The 10683-nt window shown below is 44.7% G+C and overlaps 1 long non-coding RNA gene across 1 annotated transcript in view; it reads right to left on the bottom strand.

The window, feature by feature from the left end:
- Positions 1–2503: 2503 nt before the first annotated feature.
- Positions 2504–10683, bottom strand: part of LOC127921780 (uncharacterized) — a 10087-nt gene continuing 1907 nt past the window's right edge. Inside the window, exons 2-3 of the long non-coding RNA XR_008109542.1 lie at positions 3147–3820; positions 2504–3106 (exon numbers count right to left, since the gene is read on the bottom strand). This is a non-coding gene — a long non-coding RNA (uncharacterized LOC127921780). The remainder of the gene's footprint in view (positions 3107–3146; positions 3821–10683) is intronic.

The following is a 10683-nucleotide window of genomic DNA, read 5'->3' as shown; positions in this document are numbered from 1 at the left end:
CACTGTGAGGTCTACTACACCTGTTGTATTCAGCATTTCACTGTAAGGTCTACTACACCTGTTGTATTCAGCATTTCACTGTGAGGTCTACTACACCTGTTGTATTCAGAATTTCACTGTGAGGTCTACTACACCTGTTGTATTCAGCATTTCACTGTAAGGTCTACTACACCTGTTGTATTCAGCATTTCACTGTAAGGTCTACCACACCTGTTGTATTCAGCATTTCACTGTGAGGTCTACTACACCTGTTGTATTCAGCATTTCACTGTGAGGTCTACTACACCTGTTGTATTCAGCATTTCACTGTAAGGTCTACTACACCTGTTGTATTCAGCATTTCACTGTGAGGTCTACTACACCTGTTGTATTCAGCATTTCACTGTGAGGTCTACTACACCTGTTGTATTCAGCATTTCACTGTGAGGTCTACTACATCTGTTGTGTTCAGCATTTCACTGTAAGGTCTACTACACCTGTTGTATTCAGCATTTCACTGTAAGGTCTACTACACCTGTTGTATCCAGCATTTCACTGTAAGGTCTACTACACCTGTTGTATTCAGCATTTCACTGTAAGGTCTACTACACCTGTTGTATTCAGCATTTCACTGTAAGGTCTACTACACCTGTTGTATTCAGCATTTCACTGTACGGTCTACTACACCTGTTGTATTCAGCACTTCACTGTAAGGTCTACTACACCTGTTGTATTCAGCACTTCACTGTAAGGTCTACTACACCTGTTGTATTCAGCACTTCACTGTAAGGTCTACTACACCTGTTGTATTCAGCATTTCACTGTACGGTCTACTACACCTGTTGTATTCAGCATTTCACTGTACGGTCTACTACACCTGTTGTATTCAGCATTTCACTGTAAGGTCTACTACACCTGTTGTATTCAGCATTTCACTGTAAGGTCTATTACACCTGTTGTATTCAGCACGTGACAAATAAACTTTAGATTTGGTTTAATTTGACTACCTTCTATATGATGATAGCATTAACATCAACATATAGTCCAGAGGTACAATACCTGCCGAATCAGACAAATATTGTGGCAAAAATACGCACTCACAAGTAAACACACAAACAAACAAACAAATTATACAATGCCATTAATCCTGACATTTTGAACATGTATTTGTGTTTCATTCTTTAAGACCCATACAGACAGAATACAACACATCAGATTAATACAGCATCCTGGAGTCACCCTGATCACAGAGGGAAACATTACAGAATACAACACATCAGATTAATACAGCATCCTGGAGTCACCCTGATCACAGAGGGAAACATTACAGAATACAACATATCAGATTAATACAGCATCCTGGAGTCACCCTGATCACAGAGGGAAACATTACAGACAGAATACAACACATCAGATTAATACAGCATCCTGGAGTCACCCTGATCACAGAGGGAAACATTACAGAATACAACACATCAGATTAATACAGCATCCTGGAGTCACCCTGATCACAGAGGGAAACATTACAGACAGAATACAACACATCAGATTAATACAGCATCCTGGAGTCACCCTGATCACAGAGGGAAACATTACAGAATACAACACATCAGATTCATACAGCATCCTGGAGTCACCCTGATCACAGAGGGAAACATTACAGAATACAACACATCAGATTAATACAGCATCCTGGAGTCACCCTGATCACAGAGGAAACATTACAGAATACAACACATCAGATTAATACAGCATCCTGGAGTCACCCCTGATCACAGAGGGAAACATTACAGAATACAACACATCAGATTAATACAGCATCCTGGAGTCACCCTGATCACAGAGGGAAACATTACAGAATACAACACATCAGATTAATACAGCATCCTGGAGTCACCCTGATCACAGAGGGAAACATTACAGACAGAATACAACACATCAGATTAATACAGCATCCTGGAGTCACCCTGATCACAGAGGGAAACATTACAGAATACAACACATCAGATTAATACAGCATCCTGGAGTCACCCTGATCACAGAGGGAAACATTACAGAATACAAAACATCAGATTAATACAGCATCCTGGAGTCACCCTGATCACAGAGGGAAACATTACAGAATACAACACATCAGATTAATACAGCATCCTGGAGTCACCCTGATCACAGAGGGAAACATTACAGAATACAACACATCAGATTAATACAGCATCCTGGAGTCACCCTGATCACAGAGGGAAACATTACAGAATACAACACATCAGATTAATACAGCATCCTGGAGTCACCCTGATCACAGAGGGAAACATTACAGAATACAACACATCAGATTAATACAGCATCCTGGAGTCACCCTGATCACAGAGGGAAACATTACAGAATACAAAACATCAGATTAATACAGCATCCTGGAGTCACCCTGATCACAGAGAAATACACGATTCATTCATATTCAAAAATCAGATTTTATTCATATTCAAATATACGATTCATTCATATTCAAATATAAGATTTATTCACGGTCTAATATACTAGTCATATTCAAATATTTTATTCATATTCAAATATCTTATTAATTCATATTCAAAAATAAGATTTATTCATATTCAAATATACTATTCATTCATATTCAAATAAAATATTTATTCATATTCAAATATATTCAAATATACTATTCATATTCAAATATACTATTCATATTCAAATACACTATTCATTCATATTCAGATATACTATTCATTGATATTCAAATATATTCAAATATACTATTCATTTAGAAAGTCTCATTGTCGATTTATGTACCCATGTATAAGTATGATAAGAATAAAACTCTCTCTCTCTCTTCAACACAGGTATATTACCACCTGTTCTGTCTCTCTCTCTTCAACCCAGGTATATTACCACCTGTTCTGTCTCTCTCTCTTCAACCCAGGTATATTACCACCTGTTCTGTCTCTCTTCAACCCAGGTATATTACCACCTGTTCTGTCTCTCTTCAACCCAGGTATATTACCACCTGTTCTGTCTCTCTTCAACCCAGGTATATTACCACCTGTTCTGTCTCTCTTCAACCCAGGTATATTACCACCTGTTCTGTCTCTCTTCAACCCAGGTATATTACCACCTGTTCTGTCTCTCTCTCTTCAACCCAGGTATATTACCACCTGTTCTGTCTCTCTTCAACCCAGGTATATTACCACCTGTTCTGTCTCTCTTCAACCCAGGTATATTACCACCTGTTCTGTCTCTCTATACTTTAAAGCAGGATTAATCAGTAAGCCAGCTGTTTTGCCTAAATATGATGAAATAACAATTTTTTAAAGTTTTTAGAATGATAAGCTTGAAATGGGCATGGTCTTATTGACTCAAATAGTCAGTTTAAACAGTTTAGCATTCTTAATTAACCAGCAAATCAATAGTTATTTCTGATTGTTTCTAAAAGTTAACTGCCAACTCATTGATCTTGCCTTGCAGTATACCCCTCTGTTTCATCTTCATTGGGGCACAGGGGTCAGGGCCGGGGTCAGGGCCGGGGTCAGGGCCAAGGAGGTGTGTGTGTGTGTGTGTGTGTGTGTGTGTGTGTGTGTGTGTGTGTGTGTGTGTGTGTGTGTGTGTGTGCGTGCGTGCGTGCGTGCGTGCGTGCGTGTGTGTGTGTGCGTGCGTGCGTGTGCGTGCGTGTGCTTGTGTGTGTGTGTGTGTGTGTGTGTGTGTGTGTGTGTGTGTGTGTGTGTGTGTGTGTGTGTGTGTGTGTGGCCAATGAGGTGTTAATGTTTATTTGTTCAACCCGTTGACATCCTGTGGAACCATCCTCCATAACAGCCCTCTTAGACTCCACAATCTAGATGGGGGGGATTAGAGAGAGAAGAGACAAAAGAATAGAGGAAAAGAGAGAGAGAGAGAGAGAGAGAGCAACACAGTTAGACACTACCAACTAATGAGAAAACAAAAAGATAATTACTTGACACATTGGAAAGAATTAACAAAAAAACAGAGCAAACTAGAATGCTATTTGTCCCTACACAGAGTGTACACAGTGGCAGAATACCTGACCACTGTGATTGACACAAACTTAAGGAAAGCTTTGACTATGTACAGACTCAGTGTGTCTGCCCGAGGCAGACCTGGCTCTCAAGAGAACACAGGCTATGTGCACTCTGCCCACAAAATGAGGTGGAAACTGAGATGCACTTCCTAACCTCCTGCCCAATGTATGACCATATTAGAGACACATATTTCCCTCTGATTACACAGACCCACAAAGATTTTGAAAACAAACCCAAATTTGATAAACTCCCATATCTACTGGGTGAAATACCACAGTGTGACATCACAGCAGCAGGATTTGTGACCTGTTGCCACAAGCGTGGGGTCTAAGTGGCGCAGTGGTCTCAGTCACAGCTTCTCAGTGCTGGAGGTGTCACTACCTAACCTAATTTTGACAGAAAGTGGTTTAATTTCAAGCTAAAGTGTACTGTTAGCTAGCTAACGTTAGCTGGCTGGCTCCCTAGCTAACGTGTACTGTTAGCTAGCTGGCTGGCTCCCTAGCTAAAGTGTACTGTTAGCTAGCTAACGTTAGCTGGCTGGCTCCCTAGCTAAAGTTACGTGTATGATGTTATTATTCGTATCCCAGAACCGTTTGTTTTGCTAGTTGGAGCCTAATGTTAGCTAGCTAACATTTGAACCTGGTTGGTTAGCTCCCAGCAGATTCATGCAGGGTAGTAACGACATGATTTGGCACTATGTTCATTATTGTTTAAAACTAGCTAACGTGATCTGGCTGGTTCGTTAGGTAAAGTTACATGACATGTGTGATCTTACACGTTGTTTACCTAGCTTGGTTCATTGTTTACCTAGCCAGGTTCATTGTTTACCAAGCTTGGTTCATTGTTTACCCAGCTAGCCTGGTTCATTGTTTACCTAGCCCCGTTCATTGTTTACCTGGCCTGGTTCAATGTTTACCCAGCTAGCTAGGTTCATTGTTTACCTAGCTAGGTTCATTGTTTACCTAGCCTGGTTCATTGTTTACCTAGCCTGGTTCATTGTTTACCTAGCCTGGTTCATTGTTTACCCAGCTAGCTAGGTTCATTGTTTACCTAGCTAGGTTCATTGTTTACCTAGCCTGGTTCATTGTTTACCCAGCTTGCTAGGTTCATTGTTTACCTAGCTAGCTAGGTTCATTGTTTACCTAGCCTGGTTCATTGTTTACCTAGCCTGGTTCATTGTTTACCTAGCCTGGTTCATTGTTTACCTAGCCTGGTTCATTGTTTACCTAGCTAGCTAGGTTCATTGTTTACCTAGCCTGGTTCATTGTTTACCTAGCCTGGTTCATTGTTTACCTAGCCTGGTTCATTGTTTACCCAGCTAGCTAGGTTCATTGTTTACCTAGCCTGGTTCATTGTTTACCTAGCCTGGTTCATTGTTTACCCAGCTAGCTAGGTTCATTGTTTACCTAGCCTGGTTCATTGTTTACCTAGCTAGGTTCATTGTTTACCTAGCCTGGTTCATTGTTTACCTAGCCTGGTTCATTGTTTACCTAGCTAGCTAGGTTCATTGTTTACCTAGCCTGGTTCATTGTTTACCCAGCTAGCTAGGTTCATTGTTTACCTAGCCTGGTTCATTGTTTACCTAGCCTGGTTCATTGTTTACCTAGCTAGCTAGGTTCATTGTTTACCTAGCCTGGTTCATTGTTTACCTAGCTAGCTAGGTTCATTGTTTACCTAGCCTGGTTCATTGTTTACCTAGCTAGCTAGGTTCATTGTTTACCTGGCCTGGTTCATTGTTTACCTAGCCTGGTTCATTGTTTACCTAGCCTGGTTCATTGTTTACCTAGCCTAGGTTCATTGTTTACCTAGCTAGCTAGGTTCATTGTTTACCTAGCCTGGTTCATTGTTTACCTAGCCTGGTTCATTGTTTACCTAGCCTGGTTCATTGTTTACCCAGCTAGCTAGGTTCATTGTTTACCTAGCCTGGTTCATTGTTTACCCAGCTAGCTAGGTTCATTGTTTACCCAGCTAGCCTGGTTAGGTTGTTTACCTAGGCTGGTTCATTGTTTACAGCTAGCTAGGTTCATTGTTTACCTACCTAGGTTCATTGTTTACCAAGCTAGGTTCATTGTTTACCTAGCCTGGTTCATTGTTTACCTAGCCTGGTTCATTGTTTACCCAGCTAGCCTGGGTCATTGTTTACCTAGCCTGGTTCATTGTTTACCCAGCTAGCTAGGTTCATTGTTTACCTAGCCTGGTTCATTGTTTACCCATTGTTCTAGCCTGGTTCATTGTTTACCTAGCTGGTTCATTGTTTACCCAGCTAGCTAGGTTCATTGTTTACCTAGCTGGTTCATTGTTTACCTAGCTAGTTTACCTGGCCTGGTTCATTGTTTACCTAGCTAGTTTACCTAGGTTCATTGTTTACCTAGCTGGTTCATTGTTTACCTAGCCTGGTTCATTGTTTACCTGGCCTGGTTCATGTTTACCTAGGGTTCATTGTTTACCTAGCCTGGTTCATTGTTTACCTAGCTGGTTCAGCTAGGGTTCATTGTTTACCTAGCTAGGGTTATATTGTTTACCTAGCTAGGGTTCATTGTTTACCTAGCCTGGTTCATTGTTTACCTAGCCTGGTTCATTGTTTACCTAGCTAGGTTAATTGTTTACTAGGTTTCATTGTTTACCTAGCTCTGGTTCATTGTTTACCTAGCTAGGGTTCATTGTTTACCTAGCCTAGGTTCATTGTTTACCTAGCCTGGTTCATTGTTTACCTAGCTAGCTAGGGTTCATTGTTTACCTAGCCTAGGTTCATTGTTTACCTAGCTAGCTAGGTTCATTTGTCTACCTAGGGTTCATTGTTTACCTAGCCTGGTTCATTGTTTACCTAGCCTGGTTCATTGTTTACCTAGCTAGCTAGGTTCATTGTTTACCTAGCTAGCCTGGTTCATTGTTTACCCATTGTTTACTAGGTTCATTGTTTACCCAGCTAGCTAGGTTCATTGTTTACCTAGCCTGGTTCATTGTTTACCCAGCCTACTAGCCTGGTTCATTGTTTACCCAGCTAGCTAGGTTCATTGTTTACCTAGCCTGGTTCATTGTTTACCTAGCTAGGTTCATTGTTTACCCAGCTAGCCTGGTTCATTGTTTACCCAGCTAGCCTGGTTCATTATTTACCCAGCCTGGTTCATTGTTTACCCAGCTAGCTAGGTTCATTGTTTACCTAGCCTGGTTCATTGTTTACCCAGCTAGCCTGGTTCATTGTTTACCCAGCTAGCCTGGTTCATTGTTTACCCAGCTAGCTGGTTCATTGTTTACCCAGCCCTGGTTCATTGTTTACCCAGCTAGCCTGGTTCATTGTTTACCCAGCTAGCTAGGTTCATTGTTTACCTAGCCTGGTTCATTGTTTACCCAGCTAGCCTGGTTCATTGTTTACCCAGCTAGCCTGGTTCATTGTTTACCCAGCTAGCCTGGTTCATTGTTTAGCCTGGTTCATTGTTTACCCAGCTAGCCTGGTTCATTGTTTACCCAGCTAGCTGGTTCATTGTTTACCCAGCATTATTTACCCTAGCCTGGTTCATTGTTTACCCAGCTAGCCTGGTTCATTGTTTACCCAGCTAGCCTGGTTCATTGTTTACCCAGCTAGCCTGGTTCATTGTTTACCCAGCTAGCTAGGTTCATTGTCTACCTAGCCTGGTTCATTGTTTACCCAGCTAGCCTGGTTCATTATTTACCCAGCTAGCCTGGTTCATTGTTTACCCAGCTAGCCTGGTTCATTATTTACCCAGCTAGCCTGGTTCATTGTTTACCCAGCTAGCCTGGTTCATTGTTTACCCAGCTAGCTAGGTTCATTGTCTACCTAGCCTGGTTCATTGTTTACCCAGCTAGCCTGGTTCATTGTTTACCCAGCTAGCCTGGTTCATTGTTTACCCAGCTAGCTAGGTTCATTCTACCTAGCCTGGTTCATTGTTGCCTAGCCTGGTTCATTATTTACCCAGCTTGGTTCACCCAGCTAGCCTGGTTCATTATTTACCCAGCTAGCCTGGTTCATTGTTTACCCAGCCTGGTTCATTGTTTACCTGGTTCATTGTTTACCCAGCTAGCCTGGTTCATTGTTTACCCAGCTAGCCTGGTTCATTGTTTACCCAGCTAGCTAGGTTCATTGTTTACCTAGCCTGGTTCATTGTTTACCCAGCTAGCCTGGGTTCATTGTTTACCCAGCTAGCCTGGTTCATTGTTTACCCAGCTAGCCTGGTTCATTATTTACCCAGCTAGCCTGGTTCATTGTTTACCTAGCCTGGTTCATTGTTTACCCAGCTAGCCTGGTTCATTGTTTACCCAGCTAGCCTGGTTCATTGTTTACCCAGCTAGCTGGTTCATTGTTACCTAGCCTGGTTCATTGTTTACCCAGCTAGCCTGGTTCATTGTTTACCCAGCTAGCCTGGTTCATTGTTTAGCTAGCTGGTTCAGTTGGGGCTACTAGCCTGGTTCATTGTTTACCCAGCTAGCCTGGTTCATTGTTTACCCAGCTAGCTGGTTCATTGTTTACCCAGCTAGCCTGGTTCATGTTTACCCAGCTAGCCTGGTTCATTACCCAGCTAGCCTGGTTCATTGTTTACCCAGCTAGCCTGGTTCATTGTTTGGTTCACCCAGCTAGCCTGGTTCATTCTGAGAGGAAACGAGATACCCAGCTAGCTGGTTCATTCAACTGTGTACCTGAGCTCTGAGAGGGAAACTGGTTCATTGTTTCTGACCTCTGAGCTGGGCGGGGCTAGCCTGGTTCATTGAGATGGGGCGGGGCTAGGGGAGTACCTGGCTCTGAGGGAAACAGATGGGCGGGGCTGCTAGCTAGGGAGTCAACTGGTTCATCTGTTTACCCACTGTGTGCTCTGAGCTCTGGTTCATGTGTGCTTACCTCTGAGCTAGATGGGTTCAACTGTGTGCTCTGAACGCTCTGAGAGGGAAACGAGATTAGGGAGTCATTGTTTACGCCTGAACGCTCTGAGCTAGGGTTCATTGTTTACCCAGCTAGCCTGGTTCATTGTTTACCCAGCTAGCCTGGTCATGTGTGCTCTAGCTCTGGTTCAGATTTACCCAGCTAGCCTGGTTCTCTGTTTACCTCTGAGCTAGATGGTTGGGGCTATTGTTGTGTACCTCTGAGCTAGATGGGCGGGGCTAGGTTCATTGTTTAGAGGTCCTAGCTATCTCTGAGAGGTGGGCATTGTTGAACGGCTACCCAGATAGCTAGGGAGTCATTGTTTACCCAGCTCTGAGCCTGGTTGCGGGCTAGGTCAACTGTGTGCTCTGACGCTCTGAGCTGGGCGGGGCTAGGGAGTCATTGTGCTCTACCTCTGAGAGGGAAACCTGATGGGGGGGGCATTGTTTCTGACCTCTGAGAGGGAAACTAGCGGGGCTAGGGGGAAACAGATGGGCGGGGCTTGTTTACCTCTGAGCTAGATGGTTGGGGCTAGGTTCATTGTGCTCTACCCAGCTGGGCGGGGCTAGGGTCATTGTTCTACCTCTGAGCGAGATGGTTGGGGCTTCAACTGTGTTCTAACGCTCTGAGCTGGGCGGGGCTAGGGTCAACTGTGTGCTCTGAACGGCTCTGAGAGGGAAACGAGATGGGCGGGGCTTCAACTGTGTCTCTGAGGCTCTGAGAAGTGGTTGGGGCTAGGGAGTCAACTGTGTGCTCTGAACGCTCTGAGATAAACGAGATGGGCGGGGCTAGGGAGTCAACTGTGTGCTCTGAACGCTCTGAGAGGGAAACGAGATGGGCGGGGCTAGGGAGTCAACTGTGTGCTCTGAACGCTCTGAGAGGGAAACGAGATGGGGCGGGGCTAGGGAGTCATGTGTGCTCTGAACGCTCTGAGAGGGAAACAGATGGGGCGGGGCTGGTCAACTGTGTGCTCTGTCTGAGAGGGAAACGAGATGGGCGGGGCTAGGGAGTCAACTGTGTGCTCTGAACGCTCTGAGAGGAAACGAGATGGGCGGGGCTAGGGAGTCAACTGTGTGCTCTGAACGCTCTGAGAGGATAACGAGATGGGGGGCCTAGGGAGTCAACTGTCGCTCTGAGAGGAAACGAGATGGGCGGGGCTAGGGAGTCAACTGTGTGCTCTGAACGCTCTGAGAGGGAAACGAGATGGGCGGGGCTAGGGGAGTCAACTGTGTGCTCTGAACGCTCTGAGAGGGAAACGAGATGGGCGGGGCTAGGGAGTCAACTGTGTGCTCTGAACGCTCTGAGAGGGAAACGAGATGGGCGGGGCTAGGGAGTCAACTGTGTGCTCTGAACGCTCTGAGAGGGAAACGAGATGGGCGGGGCTAGGGAGTCAACTGTGTGCTCTGAACGCTCTGAGAGGGAAACGAGATGGGCGGGGCTAGGGAGTCAACTGTGTGCTCTGAACGCTCTGAGAGGATGGGCGGGGCTAAACTGAGATGGGCGGGGCTAGGAGTCAACTGTGTGCTCTGAGAACGCTCTGAGAGGAAACGAGATGGGCGGGGCTAGGGGAGTCAACTGTGTGCTCTGAACGCTCTGAGAGGGAAACGAGATGGGCGGGGCTAGGGAGTCAACTGTGTGCTCTGAACGCTCTGAGAGGGAAACGAGATGGGCGGGGCTAGGGAGTCAACTGTGTGCTCTGAACGCTCTGAGAGGATGGGCGGGGCTAGGGAGTCAACTGTGTGCTCTGAAACGAGATGGGCGGGGCTAGGGAGTCAACTGTGTGCT

The sequence above is a fragment of the Oncorhynchus keta genome, unplaced genomic scaffold (assembly GCF_023373465.1).
Source record: "Oncorhynchus keta strain PuntledgeMale-10-30-2019 unplaced genomic scaffold, Oket_V2 Un_contig_2353_pilon_pilon, whole genome shotgun sequence".
NCBI lineage: Eukaryota > Metazoa > Chordata > Actinopteri > Salmoniformes > Salmonidae > Oncorhynchus > Oncorhynchus keta.
Note: the sequence above shows the minus strand (reverse complement) of the source record. Positions and strands in the feature narration are given on the sequence as shown.